Genomic DNA, 18,366 nt, shown 5'->3' with positions numbered 1-18,366 from the left:
GTCAGTATTGGCGGTTCTGTTGTTCCACCCATTTCAGTTGATCATTTCTGTGTAATTACTAGCCTCGAAGTTTAACACTGGCACTTGGAAGGAAGGAGCTTCACCAATCATGGCAATAAGAATATTTTCAGAATTCGCATAGAATGCATTTTTGGAAATGACTTTATTAACAAAAGTCTTGTATGGTTCTTGCAAACATCTCGAAAGTCTTATAATCAAGAACAAATGTTTAGCTCCGTATTTGGCAAGAAGTTTGTTTTATGCTGAACCACACTGGTGCATATACTTTTACTACGAACTTTACGAAAGTAGAGAGCTCCTCTGAAGAATTTGGCGTTGATATATATAGACGCGAAAATCTGCAAGCCATTGTTAACCAGCGAGTATACGTAAGTTTCCTAGGTTTCTTATCTGCTTGGTTTTTATCACAGCCTCCTCTTATGACAGATTGACATATTTCATACAAATATCTTTGATCATAACTGAAATGACGCACGTTTAGGTATGTAGGGAGTTCTGAAGAAATCTTTCCGAAGCTGCACACTGGATTCGCCTCACAATTCACCAATGATCTACCAATAGGACGAGACAAAGTACCAGTAGTCACATCGTCGATTTCTTTCAGTAAATGATGAAGTAGTAGTTCAATGATGTGCAATAAACGTATGCATCATTGCAAGGGTCTCTCTAAATGGTTTTCGAGCACTCGAATCATCATCCTTTTGACCCAACATTAGTATTAGTACCATCGCAGCTGATAGCTACCATATCTCATAGGTCCACATTATTTTCTTGTAATTCCCGGCAGATGGAACTAGCAGTATTCTTTGCTAATGCTAAAACGGTCAAAGAAGCAAGACTGAGACATTTATTACCCGGTTCTTCAAGGACACAATAGTGATCTTTCCTCTTCATATCTCTATGACTTCCGGAGTCGGACATTGCGAGTGTTTGGTCTTTCTTCCCATCAAAACAGATGGTACAAGATTTCTCTTTATTAATAGTCACTTCAGTTCTTACACTTTTACGATTTTTCGCAATCTCTCTTTGTATTTTACTTCTATCAATAATGTTTTGCAGCTGCTCTGGCCTTACAATATTAAAATCTTCCAAAACTTCAGTAGCAATAGCTGCAATTTTTCTTCCAGTCAAGCCGATTTTCTCCTTCACTTTTGCTAATGTTGGGAGGAATTTTCTCATTTCTATCTATCTAATCTGTGATAGCTTTCTTGTCTTTAAAGGATACTTCCAACTAAAATCAGGATCTCCTCCAGCTTTAGCGTGTTCTTTATTGCCTTCGTTTTTTGTTTCCAAAGATGGCGAGCAGTCTAAAGATTCAATAATGTAACTAGTACTGTTTTGGTTGAAAGTTTGACCGCTAGTTGCTTTTTGGCTTTCCTTTCTTCTCTTTTCTTTGTCCAAGTAACATCAATACCACCGATTACCATTTTTCTACTTATCCTTTGGTCTGGTAAAATACTCTCTCCGAATCAGGCATTTTGAGTGTCCTGTGCAACGAGACACCGTGAAATCTAAACACTTGCAAGCTGCTATATCAAATGGTTTATTGCCCTGCTTCTTCAATTCTTGTAATTTATTTCTGCTTTCATGCTTCCTCTTACTGCCAATTTTAAAAATATTTTCAGTTTCCTGTAGTACTGTTGATCACTATTGATACACAGCCGAGCAAAACAACAGGAATTGAAACACGTTACCAAATGTCTTCCATCTTTTCTGTTACCTTCGTAGAAACCAAATTCTCTGCTGGTTCTTTACTTCCGCCCCCTTCAGCTGCTGACGCGTAAATAAATAACATGCCATAACGTTTTCGTAAGTTGGAAGCGTTCTCCAGTCGCGACCTTTGGCACTACGAAACATCTCTTGTGCTCTTGACATATTCTACCTGGTTGATTTTGCCATCTTTCTTCTTTATAGCACAAAACAAAAACACCAGATGTTAGGCTGTAATACAGTGGTAGATAATAAAGCCATCAGTAACTACAAAAGCGCACAACTAATCAAATCACTAACGTAGCAATACGGCCTCTAACCAGACACGTGCCCCGAGCACAGGTACAACACACTAATAACAATCGTCAAGCTGCCAAACAGTTGCACAAGACTTTAGCACCTGCACGAGCGCGCGCCCTGATTTCGTTCTGTACGATCTTATCTCCACCCATCAAACTATTATACTAGTGACTTAGTACTGCCAACAAGTTCATTACACCAGAAAAAAGACTGTTACTAAATAGCAAAAAAAAAAAAAAAAAAAAAAACTTCTTTATGGCAAACTAGCAAATTGCTTACAGTTGATCATTTTTCGTCTAATTATTCCCAAATTTCAGGGCCATTGCGCCCCGGCTAAAAATAATTTTAGTGAATTAAAAGTTATTGTTGTTATCTACTGATACAGGATGCATCTTTTGCACCCTATCTACACTAAAACTTACAGTCTGCTTCCAGCGAAGATCTGCCAAATAGTTACATAGTAAATGGATATTGATTTACAAAATCGCAAACTTAAGGCCCCTTGCGCCCCGGCTAAAAATTATTTCAAGGAGATGAAATTTTCTATGGTAAAGTATTATGATATGATGCAACTTTTGCCCCCTATCCAAATTCGCATTTCGAAAAAAAATTTTTTCGCTCCACCCTAATATACATATCAGGGCCGGCCCTAGGCAATTTGTCGCCCCGTGCAATGGCATAATTTGCCGCCTCCCAATTTCTCCAGAAAGAACAAATCTTAAAAGTCATGATTTTAAGTATGCTACTCCAGCATGAACAACGAAGGGGAGGGTAAGTGCAGTCGCACTCAGAAAGGCTTAAATACTTTCTAAAAATACAATACAGTTGTGTCTGTTTTTCTTTTCTTGAAATATTAATCTATTATGATAGTGAAAGATAAAGCAAATACGCCTGCAGAGGAAAGATGGTAATCCTTTTATAGAATTCAATATCGAGCTTCAATCTCAATGTATCAGTTTGCAATTCCAGTGCAACTAGCACTTTTATCATTATTTCTTGATTTTTCTTCTACATCTGTTAACATTTTTTTTTATAAAAGCTTGTTTCCATCTTCGATGATAAGGAATTTGATTCTGACAAAAACAAGACTAGTTGTCATCAAAACTGTGATAACTAACTAAATGAAACAGATATTCGCCACTATTCGAGAATTGAATTCTTGCATTTGACAACAATCAAGCAATTTGTGCTCGGATTTATTTGACCATTTGCTTTAGCATTGTCCATGTGGCCTTAAACTAATGTGACCTAAACATAATTTATGAATGTAGTATTCAAATAGAATATCAGCTTAGTAAATGTAACTACCATAATCATGAAGTCTGTTTCAAACAAGAAATATTTCATTTAACCCCTTCGGTCCCTATGTGCACAAATTGATATATTTTTCCTGACCGTTTCATTAAATCTGCTCGATTAGTTCCTGGCGTACACACACGTGAACGTCTGAACACCACATAGATTTTTTCCGGTAAGCTCGAGTGCAAGTGGCAACTGCCTTTCAATTGTTTTTAGATGGCAGGTGTTGGTGGAACACAGACTTTTGTAAGTTGGAAAAGCAAGTAACATTTTCGCTCAAATATATTATTGCTACAATCAAGGTATTTTTGTGATAAACAATTAAAGTTTCAGAGACTTGTTGGCGATTATTAGCTTCGCTTTATCTCTGGAGAACAAAAGATAATGAGAACTTATTTTTTAATGTCCACAATTGTGTACACTGGTTTCTCTATATTTTTTCGTATACTTTTTGGGTTTCTTTTGCTACAAAATTGTACATGTTAGAAACGAAACACGATATAAATCCATTGAAAGAAGTAAAATATCTATTTTTAACGATATCATTATTTCATTTTCATTATTAGAAAGCATAGGAGAATTTGTAACTATAATAATTTCCACTATTTGTGCTAATCATTGATGTAACAAATATTGCAAGCATATAGTCAATGGTTTCGTTCTTTTCATTCTTAGTAGAGCTAACCACAGAAGATTTTCTAGATTTGCTTTAGGAGGGGGCCGCGGTGGCTCAGTGGTAGAGCGTTCACCTCTGCTGCTTGGGGTCCCGGGTTCGATCCCAGCCCCCGCCAAGTGAACCTTGTGGTGGACAAACACTGTGTGCGTGAGTTTTCTCGGGGTTGTCCCGTTTCCTCCCACTTTCTTCATTCCACCATTTCATTCATTACTCATCATCACCGTCTCCTTTAGCCTAATCAGCATAACCGTGGGACGTAAAACTCAAAGATTTAATTTCATTTTTTTTTTCATTTGCTTTAGGATTCAGATATCGACGATCCAGATTTTATGGATAATGAGTCCAGTAACTCTAGCAGTCAAGATAGCGATGGCGGTGTTGCAATAGACGAAAATGGCAAGCAATAAATTGTTGTACTCGTTATCTGTTCTAAAGAACTGAATTACATACACGAGGTTATTTGGTCAATCAGAGGCGGGTCCATTTAGTTGTAGTGTGACACGTTCAAATTTGAATTTTAACTACCTCAGAATTTTGTCCAATTTTTGTTCAACCAAGAAAAAATTTTGTACAATCCAAATAAAGGACGGGGGGCCATTTCAAAATGTGGCCACTTCATCTATTGTGCGACATTTTCTAAATAAACAAACTTGTGATTGGCCAAATAACTTTGTGTAGATAATTCAATTCTTTAGAATAGATAACAAGTACGATTTATTGTTTGCCATTTTCGTCTCTTACAACACCACCATCGCTTTCTTCACTGCTGGAGTTATTGGAGTCATCATCCATAAAATCTGGATTATTATCTGAATCGTCGATATCTGAACCCTAAAGCAAATTTAAAACATTTTGTGATTAGCTCTCCTAAGAATGAAAATTACGAAAACATTGAGTATATGCTTGATTTTGAAAAGCAGAGAGGAAAATTGCTTTTGTTCCACAAAAATAAGAAAATAGATATTCAGAAACACAACAAACAATTTGATGTCATGTTATGTTCTGAAGAATGGAGAAAATGTAAAGAAAACATTACTAAATAAAATAGTACAGTATTCCGTTCATGTTATTTTGAGTATATGTATAAATATAGCTGTTGTTTTATTGTGTCACAACAATGTAATAATTTGTCAGAAGAAAGGTGCAGTATAGCAAGAAACGGAACAAAATGTATTATAATTGTTCACAAATATTTAGATATACAATTGCTTGTTACTGAACCAATGTGCACAAACGTGGACATAGTATTTTCTTGTAAAACAATAAACAAATTCAAAATCTGAAAAATAAATTGAAAAATATGATTTCAAATGATGCAGCATACAAACAATTGAAAGATGGTTTTAAAAGGTTAGTAGTCTGGGACCGAAAGGATTAAATAATATATTTATGACAGAAATTGCCGGACCCTCAAAACTTGCCGCTCCATGCAAATGCACGTGTTGCACATATGGTAGAGCCGGCTCTGCATATCATATATATCTAGTCGACAAATTATTTATATATGATATTTAGAAAAATACTATTAGGCAAATTAGTATTAGTTTTTACCTTTAGATAAGTTATTTGAATTTTATACTGTTCGTGACATTATTTTCGTACTTATTAAAGGCCTGCTTTCACGGAAAAACAAAATTTCATTTCTACTTTTATTTCTTAGTTGATATTGATGAAAACTGCTGAAACCCAAATTGTTAGTAGGTATGCTATTCAAATAAATTGTAAAATATTTGTAGCGTATCAGTATCTAGCGTTTAATTTATGGTGCATTTTACGGTGATTACACCTACATAAAAACAGTTCATACTTAAATACACGTAAGATGCATTACAGATGACTATTTGAAAAATAAAACAAAATTTAGAAAAAAAACGAGAGGCAATGTTTTTTTTTCTAAAAAGAACGTATATTTCTGAAAAAATACGAACGTTTTTTCATTTACAACACTACGTAGGAACAAACCATGGTTCGACCAGGAATGCATTAAACTAGCAGAGAAGAGAAAACAGGCAAAATTACGCTGGCTACAAAATCCGAATGAAATAACTACACAAAATTTCGCAAATATCAGGCGGGAAACTTCCAAAACTTTTAGAACAAAGAAACGCGATTTTTTGAGAGCTAAAATTAAGGAAATCGAAGATAATAGTAAAAATAAAAATATTTGGGACATGTATAAGTGGATCAGTTAATTTAAGAAAGGCTATCAACCTCGTTCTTACATATTAAAGAAAGCTGACGGAACAGTTCTCACTGATACGGATAGCATATTAAATAGATGGAAAGATTTCTTTGACGATTTGCTGAACATGCAGCCAAAAACTAATGTGCGTGGAGAAAAGGAGATACACACCGCAGAACCGTATATTCCAGAACCCAACCGAATGGAAGTAGAAACCGCTATAAAGAAATTAAAGAAACACAAATCTCCAGGTGTAGATGAAATTCCGGCTGAGTTAATTTTAGCTGGAGGCGAAAAATTGTGGAACAAGATACACAAACTCATTCTCCTTATCTGGAACAAGGAAGAATTGCCACAAGAGTGGAAAGAATCAATCATTGTTCCAATTCACAAGAAAGGCGACAAAACTGACTGTAATAATTATCGAGGCATTTCTCTTCCGTCAACATTCTATAAAATCCTTTCAAATATTTTATTAGCAAGATTGACCCCATACGCAGATGAAATTATTGGAGATTATTAGTGGGGATTTAGACGAAATCGATCAACTTCGACCAAATATTTACCATTCGCCAAATACTCGGAAAAAAGTGGGCATATAATACCCCGGTACATCAATTATTTTTTGATTTTAGAAAGGTGTACGACTCGGTTAGGAGAGAAGCAACATACAACGTTCTTACAGAACTTGGAATACCGAGAAAGCTAATTAGATTAATTAAGATATGTTTAAATGAATCCCAAAGTAAAGTCCGGGTAGGAAAATTTTTGTCCACGAGCTTTCACGTCGAAAATGGCCTGAAACAAGGAGATGCGTTGTCGCCATTATTATTTAACTTTGTGCTGGAATACGCTATAAGGAAAATCAAAGATAGCAACCAGGGCCTAGAGTTGAACGGTATTCACCAGGTCATGGCATATGCTGATAATGTAAATTTAATAGGGAATGATAGGAAAACAATAGAAAGAAATGCAGAGATCTTATTAAACGCTTGCAGTGACTTGGGTTTAGAAGTAAATGCAGAGAAAACTAAATACACGGAAGTGCGTCGGGACCATAATACGGTAAATTGTGGATGCGTTAAAATATTAAATAATACTTTTGATAAAGTGGATACTTTCAAATATTTAGGATCAATATTAACAGACAAAAATTATATTCACGAAGAAAGTAAATGTCGACTAAAAGCAGGGAATTCGTGTTACTATTCAGTTCAAAGTCTCTTGTCGTCGCGAATTCTGTCGAGGAATTTGAAGCTCAAAATATATAAATCGATAATCATGCCTGTTGTTCTGTATGGTTGCGAAACATGGCCGCTTACTCTGAGGGAAGAACATAGACTGAAAGTATTTGAGAACAAGATCCTGAGACGAATATTCGGACCCAAGAGGAACGGGAATGGGGAATGGCGGAAACTTCATAATGAGGAACTACATAATTTATACAGTTTGCCTAACATTGTTAGGGTCATCAAGTCCAGGAGGGTTAGGTGATCAGGTCATGTAGTTAGAATGGAAGAAAGTAGAAACGCTTTCAAAGTCTTGACTGGAAGACCAATCGGAAAACAACCATTAGGAAGACCTAGGCGCAGATGGGAGGACAATATTAAGATGGATCTCGCAGAGATAGGAATACAAAGTAGAAACGATTCAATTGGCTAAGGATAGAAGTCAGTGGAGAGCTTTTGTGAACGCGGCAACGAACCTCCGGGTTCCATAAGCCATAAAGTTAGTTAGTTCCACTATAATGTTCGTTAAAAATTGTTCGATTTTTCTGTAATGTCGTACATTTTCCTCGAGACTTCCCAATCTTAGCCTCTACAGGAAATTAAAATCAATAAAGAAAAAAGTCAAGTCTTTCAGTTTAAAGTCCCACGATTATGCCCTTCAGGCTAAGGGAGACTATGATTAAGGCAAGTGAATGATAATGGGAGAATTGGTAGAATGAGAATGTATGAGAAAATGGGAGTACCCGAGAAAACCCACAGACACGATGTTGTCCACCGCAAACTTACTTGGCGGGAGATTGAACCAGGGACCCCCGTACCAGAGGTAAGCGCTCTACTACTGAGCCACCGTGTTCTCAAAATCAATAAATAATAAAGTAGTGGATTTACCGTTCTAGATCCCTCCCTCTCCCCTACGGTTTCTTTTAATGTTTCAATGATGCATTTTTTGAATTTGTGGGCTTGTGATATAATGTACACATTCTTTTACTTTTCGTAATTCCCAGCGCATGAGATTAAAATCAGTCATCAATAAGTGTGAACTCAGCCCTTTCAAGTATGTTCCCCACTTAAAAAAAATTGTTCCTCGGTAATTTCCGTTACAATTGTTCCGTTTTAATATAATATGTAGTATATTTCCTTTAAGGTTTCCCAACCATTCACTCTACATGGAATTGAAATCAGATGAGAGTAATGTAGTAGTAATACCCTGTATTTTTTAGCGTTCCTCAACAAGTTATGTAAAATTCTATCACTTCTGAGAGGATCTTAAGTGTATTTTCTTTGACTTGTTCGTAATCCCCTGTGCTTGGAATTAAAGTTAGTTGAAAATGAGGTGTGAATTTAGGCCAGTAATGTGGTATGGATTACTCTTCCTCTTCCCCCAGGTTAAAAAGTATGTTCAAAATAGTAGAAGGCATTCAAAAGATTCTGACTTAAAAGATTCTTTTAAAACTTGATCAGTATCTTCATTATATCTCAGGGGTAATATGGTTTTGTATTTTACATTTAAATGTAGTAATATTCTTTCACCAGTGTATTTTGTTGGTATCAATTTCCATAAGGTTATTTAGTACGATTTTCCTTCCTCCAGATCTTGGAATTGAACAAGTTTTAAAATGGTTATATTGTTTTTCTTGTTTAATTGTGATGCCATTTCCTATTTATTGTACAAAAAAACTTTTCAAAAATTGTTCATTTTGTAATGACCTTATCTCGTTATATATATAGTTAATTCTATCAACAATGGCTTTTGTATGTTCTTCTGTTAATTCTCCATTCATTACTTTAATAACATTAAGCTCATCCTTAAACATAGCAATTTGAGTAATCATATTTTTATAATACTCTTTCTTCGAAGCTATATTAAATCATGTTGATAGACCAGTGATAACGGCAGAAGTAGATGCAAATGCTGTTGTAATAATCGAATAGACTGTAACAGGAATAAATATATTTATAAATCCTGTTGAAGCATTAAGTAGTATCGAAAAAGCAATAAGAGTAACATAAATACATTTTAATCTCTTAAATTTCCTCTTATTTTTCGCTAGTAAGTTTTGGAGTGTTAATATTGTACCTGAATTAACGCAATTAGATTCTCTCGTGGAATGTTATCTGGAATATTCATTTTTATTAAATAAGTTTTTGTGATATTACCATAAAAACACTTACAAACTAAACAAATCTAATAAACATATAATTGATTTATATCTTCTCAATCATCTTTTCTTTTTGTGCATCATATTCAAAGTTTTTCTTACCAATCATTACAACATAAAAAATCGTTTTATCTGGTACATCGCTTTCAAAATTATCAGTCAATTTTAAATTAGTTCTATCATTTACAGTTACTGATTTATGCTTGCTTGTGTTAATTACAAACATTCCCAGGCAGCAATTTAAACTTGTTGAAGTTTGCCCCAAACTTGCTGTTGCAAGCCAATTAGCTTGCCGCAAGCTTTACTATGCAAGCCAATTAGCTTGCCGCCAGCTTTACTGTGCAAGCCAATTAGCTTGTTCCAAGCTTGCGGCAAGCTAGTTAGTTACATCAGGGCAAGGCTTGCGGCAAGCTTGTATTCACAAGTGAAACGCATGCAAAGTATAAGCGTAACTTATTAATGGCAAGCTTTATTAAGCTTATTCCAAGCGAAAGACACGTCAAACAAGCCATATGGAAGCTTGCGGTAAGCGAATTTAGATAAAATAAAACAATAAGAAATCCTTATATATCAACCATCTGATTAAATCTGTAACAATATATTTTCTCCTCACCTTCCCAATTAGTGAAGCAAATGCACAGCCGTGAAAACATCCACGTCTCCGACCTGCTTCTACAAAACAAAAATATTCATGACAATAACGGTTTTGTTGTGACAAGCAACGCGCTTTTTTTTGTCCGTCATCCCGGTTAAAGGGTTGTGCCCTTTCTTCGGGTAAGTGCATTAATTTGACTGATTGAATTGAAGAAATGTAGGTGGTCTAAGAGGTTTCTTACTTATCATTTATTTATTCATCATATTAATATTAATCATAAACACACATACATATAAAAAGAAACACATACATGAACAATAGAATTTTAGGTGCTATAAGTGAATATGGTAACATTGCCAGGTATTACACGAACACAAATCATGGAGGAATTCGTGAACCCAAAAATAAAGGTGCAAATGTAATTAATGGAATGGATGAAATGAAGTGCTCTGGACGTCACATCACTGGGTTATGTTAGTTCAGACGAATGAAGTTATCTTCTGTTCCTGGGGCGATTCAGGAACTGATGAGGACGGAGGAGGCCCTTGTAATAGGTACTTACTGTGCGTATGATGGATAGATATGAGATGAAAGTTCATGCGGGTGATATACTGCAAAGATTTCGGGGTCCAGCATGTCGTTATCTAATTGTAAATTATATAGTGTCATGAAGTGCTGAAGGGGAGCATCAACGTAATGAGACTGTGCATCATTATCACGGTCTTAGCGGAGAATTTCAAGCATCAGGGGATGGTGCTGAGCAATTCGTTTGCAGATAAAACGTATACGAAGTTGTTCAAGATGATTTAGTAATGGCGGAAAGACGATCATCTCATAAAGTAATCTCGTTGGATGCGGCAGACTTATACGATATGCTAGGCGTAGAGCATGGCGCTCGAGGATAGAAACTTTTTGGTAGAATTTTAACGGTGCAGATATCCAAGCTGTATGTCCGTATGTTAACGTACTCCGCATGAATGTTTTATATGTATTGATTACGGTATGTGCTCGTAGTCCCCAAGTTGTGCCAACTAGCCGTTTCAGAAGATTGAGTCGGTTTTGTGCTTGACCTATGAGTTTGGTAAGATTTGGAGTCCAGGTAAGATGAGTATCAAAAATGACACCGAGATACGTAATAGTAGTTGACACGGGAACAGGCGTAAGATCAACCTGAAGACGAAGTAGATTCGGATTTCGATGGACTCGAGAGCGGCGTCTACGTGGTAAGAAAACTATGGCTTGTGTTTTGGAAGGGTTAATGTTCGACCTCCATATATGACACCAACGCACGAATGCATCAATAGCTGCTTGCATGGGTTTATTAAGAGATCGTACTGTGCGGGCAGTTGTGAAAAATGCAGTGTCGTCCGCAAACTGGAAGATTGTGGTGGTATTAGGAACGACTAGATCGGCGACGTACAACAAGTATAATAAAGGAGACAGAGATGAGCCTTGCGGTACTCCAGAGTGTAAGAAGATTGGATGAGATAGCGTTCCATTGATCGAGATATAAGCTAGTCGCCCTATTTAGAAGGAGTGTATGAATCGGAAGTACGAGGTTGGTAGAAGGTAATTACGAAGTTTGTATAGTAAACCAGGGTGCCAAACCTTGTCAAAAGCTTTTTCTAGATCAAACGTTACAAGGCAAGAAGGAAAGCCTGTATTAAACTGATTATAAATGGCTGTGGTGAGACGGAATAATTGATCTAGAGTACTAAAATGTGGTCTAAATCCAGCTTGGTGAATTGGAAGAAGGTTGTGTGAGTTGAGATGGTCGTGCATGCGAGTACAAGGATTCGTTCCAAGATTTTGCAGAGACATCTTGTGAGGTGAATAGGACGGTGCGATATGACTTCTGATGGAGGTTTCTTTGGTTTAGGGAAAAGAAGAACTTTGGAGTATTTCCAGTCGAGCGGAAAAAATCCAGTTCGTAGAATAAAGTTATAGATGCTGCAAAGAAAAAGGAGAAAAGAATAAGACGCCTGTCTGACGAGAACATATGTAAGCGTCAAAGCCTGGTGCTGTATTCCGTTTGCCTATAAGTGCATTACTGATAGTTTCGGGGTGAATTGCCATGGTTAGAGGATTATTTGGTTCTAAAGTATGATCAGCGCATGGTCGAAAGGAAGGAGAAGCTGCATCGGTATGTCGGTTGATAGCTGATTGTAAGCGGTCTGGTGTATACCAACTGGGTAGTGGGGTAAAGATGCCTTGAAAATAAGATGCAAATGTATTGGCCTTATCTGTATGCGTAAGGACTGCTTGATGGTTATGAACGATGGAGTATGGCGTACGAGAAACTCTACCAGTTAGTTGATGAAATTTGCGCCAATATTTTGTAGGATGTGCTTCATTAGCAAGTGTGTTGCAAGTTTCGATCCAGTGACGTTTCTGAAACGCAACGATATAGTTATGAGTTATCCTTAAGTATTGGCGATGAAGACGAAGCGCTTCAAGGTTGCCCTAGTTAGATATTCACGGAAAGCTCTTCGTGAGGCTGTAATAAATGGTAAGTATTGCGGAGGAAGCTTAGGTTTCTGTAACTGAACTTCGATTGTTGGAATTGAACGTTGTGCTGCGTCCTGAAGAGCTGTAGTTAGACCAGTTATTGTCCTATCGAGGTCGTATTGTGTGCTAGGCATAGTGAATGAAGTTACTGCAGCGTCTAAGTCGGAACGATATTGCTCCCAATTTGCCATTTGGTAGCAGTAGACCTTCTGAGGAGAGGGCTTAGGCTGAGTGCTAGGAGAACAGTGAAGTTCGACTTTGATGGGAACATGGTCGCTACCTATGGAGTCTAGCACAGATATATGGATGAACTGAGAGAGAGAAGATGAGGCTATGACTACATCATAGTGCTACAGATAGGGCGTGTAGGTTTCGGTAAATTATGGAATTCAGCTCCTGTTTCATTCCGAACAAAATCTAAAAAGTTGTTCTTGTCACGTTGTGAGCGACTATGAAAATTTAGGTCGGCCATGATAATGTAATGCCGGAAATTGGAATCAATGTTGCGGAAGAACTCATAATTAATAGCTCGTCCTGGACGATAGTAAATGGTGACAAGGGTAACTGTGCGGCCTCGAAAATAGACCGTCGTGATGTTGTGTTCGGGAAGGTGAAGTGCAGGTGGAACCGTAACTGCACGATAAGGAAGATTTGTCGGATACCAATAGCTGTGCCTCCGTAGAGACGTGGGCCTGTTGGAGCGTCGTGGCGAAGTAGATGATACTTTGGTATATAACACGTTAAATATGGTGCAAGGTAAGTTTCATTTAGTGCAAATGCGGCAATTTGTTCTTCCTGAAGGAGCTGGGTGAAGAGTACTTGATGTGTCAGCAGAGATCGTATGTTAAGAAAAAGTAAGTTGTAACTCATAATGATAAAGAATATAAGTGAACAGGTTAAATTATCCATATTAAACATAAACCTCAAGTGGTTGGAGTTGGAAATGCACTGTTGGTCCCGAATAAGTTGCATGTAGTTGTAAATTAAACAAGAGTTTGGCTGCGTGCATTATTTGAGTTAGAATATGGTTGCGAAGAAATGGATGGATGTTCTGTAATGAAATAGTGAGAAAACGGAGTAGATCCTACAGTAACTGGATGACGTAATGAATTTGCTGGTGGAGTTGGTGCATCGACCGAACGTATAGGAACAACAAGTTCAGGCTTAGCTGGATCAGGCTGAGGCTTAGCTTTACATTTATAGCTGTACGTTGGGTGACGCTCAGAACAGCGATCACAACGTAGTGGTTCTTGAAGGTTTGGGCAGCTTTTAGTAGGATGTTCGCGGGAACAATAACCACATTTGATGGTGTTTGTGCATTCTGTTTTTAGGTGTGAATTATACTCTTGACACTTCTCGCATCGAACAGGCAGAGGTGCTGGCGTGCGAGATGGCTCGACCTTATATCGGCGTCGATATATATAGGCGCCCTTGGAGAGAAGTTGATCAATCAACTGTTGTTGATCAGTTAGCACTCGTACGAGATATGTTGGCCCCTGGTTGTTCTTCATCCTAATACAAAGTTTTATAGGTAGCCCTTCCTCATGAAGTTTAGCAAGAATTTCATCATCAGTAAGATCGGGTTCTACACCACGAATTACTACAGACAGCATAGGAGATCGCCTTGGTGGAGGAGGAGTTTTGCGGGAACTCGGTTGAAAAGTAGAAATCTTTGCTTTCGTCCCAAAAATTTCATACGTTGCCTTGTTACGAACATGCGTGGCGAAATTCGGGTTACTGGATTTCAAAATGATGCCACGGCGTGTTTTAACAATTTCACGAATCTCAGGACGAGGGACATACTTGGTTAATTGCTGGAAAACAGCACGAACAGTGTCATACTTCGGATCATGGTCTGTTAGTAAGAAGTTGTATACAGGATCTGATTGATATGGCTGCTGTTGATTATCGGCAGAAGTGGATGTCCAATCCATAGTATAGTTAGCAGCTGGAGGTGTAGTCTGGCTAACGTTGGGAGTAATTCGTTGTTTCTTGGGATCGAGGGTTTGTTCGCCATCAGAGGGAGATCGAGAACGAATGCGATGTCCTTTAGTTATGCAGTCAGCGTAGGTAGATGGAGAAATAGTGTTACGGTCTGAACGAGGTGTTCCCGTAACAATCCTTGGCTGCGTCTTTTGGCGACCGTTAGGCCCGATGTTAAGTGGTGGAGGTTGTAATCCTACATCCTGACCGAGATTCGTAGATCCGTTAACATTGCCAGTGTCCGTCATCGTGATAGAGTAGCCGAGGGCCAAAGCCCAGATGAAGATGATAAAATGAAAAAGATGTTAGATGAGGTTCAAAAGACAAGACACCCTCCGAAAGTGAAAACTTTTGTCAGACCTCTAAGTGCTGTAATTGTGCTGTGCTCGCAAGTACGTATGCTATACTTGGTCCTCGCTGGCACAGTAACTGACACAAGAGAGGTTAGGTTTCTTGGTAAGGTATGAAGCAACGCGCCGTTTCTTCTTACCAATATACAATATCTTGCATTATCAGCCGCGAGTACTTGAAATTTCTACCTTTTTATATAAAAACACAGAAAAATGTTTACACTTTAAACAGAGCGTTCAGATAATGTTTATACTGTAAGTTAAACTTGAAGTATATAATAAAATATCTGCAAGAGTTCTGCATTCTTTCGTGAAATAAATAGGCTCAAAACTGTGCCATCTATATTCACATTTATGCTTTATACACAAATACTACAATTTATTATGCCTCATGTTTACCGAAATATGAGGAAATAAAGAGCAATATTGTAGGTACGTGAGACAAGAGTACTAGACAGCACAATTCTTTTTTAAAAAATAAATAAGTTTGTCCTTTACTCAAGGTGAATGCTAAAACGACGCTAACAACGCGAACACTATCTTGTCGCCTAAAGTTAAGAGGTCAGCGTCACATGGTTTTTGAGAACAACTGAAAATCGAACGCCCGCTGGCTTTTTACTTCAATCTAAAGAAAAGCGTCTCGCAAGTGATGCGTGGGTTGCCCGAACTACAGCTTGCGCTAAGCCGAAATAAGCTTTTGTGTATAAGCCAAAGCGAAATCAAATCACAGCGACAGGCAAGCTTGCGGCAAACAAGCATGCTGTCTGGGTTGGTCTATTTTCTAAAAACTCTTTAGGATAATGAAACATCTCAGTGTTTCCAATTGAACTCTCTTATATACCGTATACATTTCGTAAGCTTTGAGATATTTAAGCTTTTCAAAATCTAAGTTCAAAGATTCTAAAGGAAAAGACTCATTTCTAGAATTACGAAAATGGATATTCTGAACTTTACAATGATCAAATTAGCTTGAAACTCTTTCTTGATTATCATTCCTATCAGTTTGGAAAAATGCAATCACTAAGTTATTCATATCAAATCCACTTGAGTTAAATTGTGTGGTTAGATCGAATTCTAAATATTTGCCTGTAACTGATTTCTGTAAACATTAATATGTGTTGAAGGAAATAGAAATCTTACCCTCTTCCAACATGTTAGATCTTAGCAAGGTAGCATAGTTAGGTTCAATTAACAATAGGCATTCTCAACTCAATATTTGTAATCTTAACTTTACCTGGATGTGGTTGATCATTCTCATACGTCCCATCCTCCTTTTTTGTTTTCCAAATAGCAAATGCGTTATTATCAGATCCACTTCTTTTAAATGTATATTTCAACCCTCCTTTCCACATATTATCTTTATAATCAGAGCAAAATCCTGGTAAAAGTCTTAGTAAATATACAATTTCTTAATCTGTTCTTCGCCATGTAATTCCTTCCCATGCACATTCATCATAATGGTTTGCTTTTGGTTTTGAATTCGTACATGGGTTTACATCTGTCGAAGTTAAACCAGGATAATCTATAATATCCAATATCTGTCCATGCTTACTAACTTGTATTTGAGAAAACAAATGTGGGAAGAAATTATTAATAAGTCTAATATTTTGACCAGCAGTATATTCTCCATTAGCATCTCTACCTCTAATTTCAAAAGTTACATAAATATCAGCATAATAAGGATGAACAAACCCATCCCCAACATCTGTATCAAACTCAATAGATCTGTTTGGTTTATTTAAATTTTCGATTGTCTTTTATTAGGTTTAAAGGATTGCAATTCATATGACTGTATTTTATCCATATTTATTATAAAGAAAAAATATTTTTATCGTTTTATGGATTAAACCCATAAAACAAACTTAAGTATAACTTCTCCAAATATCCTTATTCCTATTCACCTGACTAATGATTTCTGAAAAACTATACACATCTGTAAGCATTTTTAATACTATAATACATAAATGTCCACAGATTACCTCGTTAAAATGTTGTATACGATTACTACTGTACTCTATATTATGACCAAGATATTTTACGAGTGTCTTTGGTGGATTTCATCCGAATGAATCAAATACATACTTTCTATTTCCTTCTTTGCAATAACAAATCCAACGAGTTCCTATATTTTTAGACGTATCAAAATTAACAATGGCACACTTATTTTTTCTAGGTCTTTAGGTAATTCATCACTCATAAGTACACCTCTAAAGTTTCTTATCTCAAGCTGTTTAACAAGATGAATTAGATTCAAGTTACTTAAAGGTTTAATTTCTTTACTTTTTTGGGCTTTACGTTTTTTGGAAGCTTACCATCTTGCTTCTCTTCCATTGCTAAGTTATGTCTCTTTTGTTCTTCTAATTCATGTTTATTCTTTTTCGCATCATTTACCGTTTTGGCTATAGCAGCAGCTCTGGTAGCAGCAGAACCTAGAGCACCTATTATAGCTAAAATTGTTGGAAGAGTAAATATAAAACCACCATAATGAGTATTGTCTTTAGTTTTCATTTCTTTGTTTATTTTCTTCACTTGTGGTATAGAAAGAGATAACTGCATTTTCTACCTTCTTTAATCTTCTTAGCTTTATCATTTAATTGTTTCTTTGTTAAAATGTGATCAATATTTAATTTCTTAAGTTCTTCGTTAGGTATTGTAAACGTAAAACTACTTAACTTCACACTTATATTTATTATAAACGTTTTATAGAAAATCTATAAAAATTAAAACACAATACTTATAAACCTAAACTAAACCTTACTTTAGCATTCATAACCAAAGCAGTTTCAAAACTGGTAATCTTTCTGTTATCAAGTTTGCATTTTTAGCAAAAGCTCTTTCCCATGCTTTATTTTCTAATTCTTTGTCTGCAATATGTCTAGAAGCTGTATCTTTATTATCTCTGTAGTAAATATCATGTTTTCTACAAGCTTCATCTAGGGGGTTAATACCTTTATCTCCTCTTTCTAACCTTTCTTGTAGCTTTGTAAGGACCGCAAAATTCATAGCCTGGTATATGTAACTCTGGCATTCCCTTCATGTTTAAAATCTTATTCATTAGTCCTTTTCCATACTTCTCATTATTCCAAAATTTTGGTGGCAACGTATTCAATATCTTTATCAAATAACCTATACCGATCGGATCATTAAGAATAAATTGTGAGAGTTTAGAATTAATCATATCCATTATGCCTACTTTCTCATTATAAAAGTTATCATTTCCAAATTTTTCCTCTCCGTCAATAACTATTAATCGATCAATAAACTTTCTCACATCATCCATCCATATATATTCTTTTGGTAATTCATTATATATTTTGATTCCTCTCCTGTTTTCTTCCTTGTTGGTTTTGGACC

This window comes from Thermobia domestica, chromosome 6 (assembly GCF_964235325.1).
Source record: "Thermobia domestica chromosome 6, izTheDome1.hap1.1, whole genome shotgun sequence".
NCBI classification, from domain to species: Eukaryota; Metazoa; Arthropoda; class Insecta; order Zygentoma; family Lepismatidae; genus Thermobia; species Thermobia domestica.
This window is presented reverse-complemented; position numbering follows the sequence as displayed.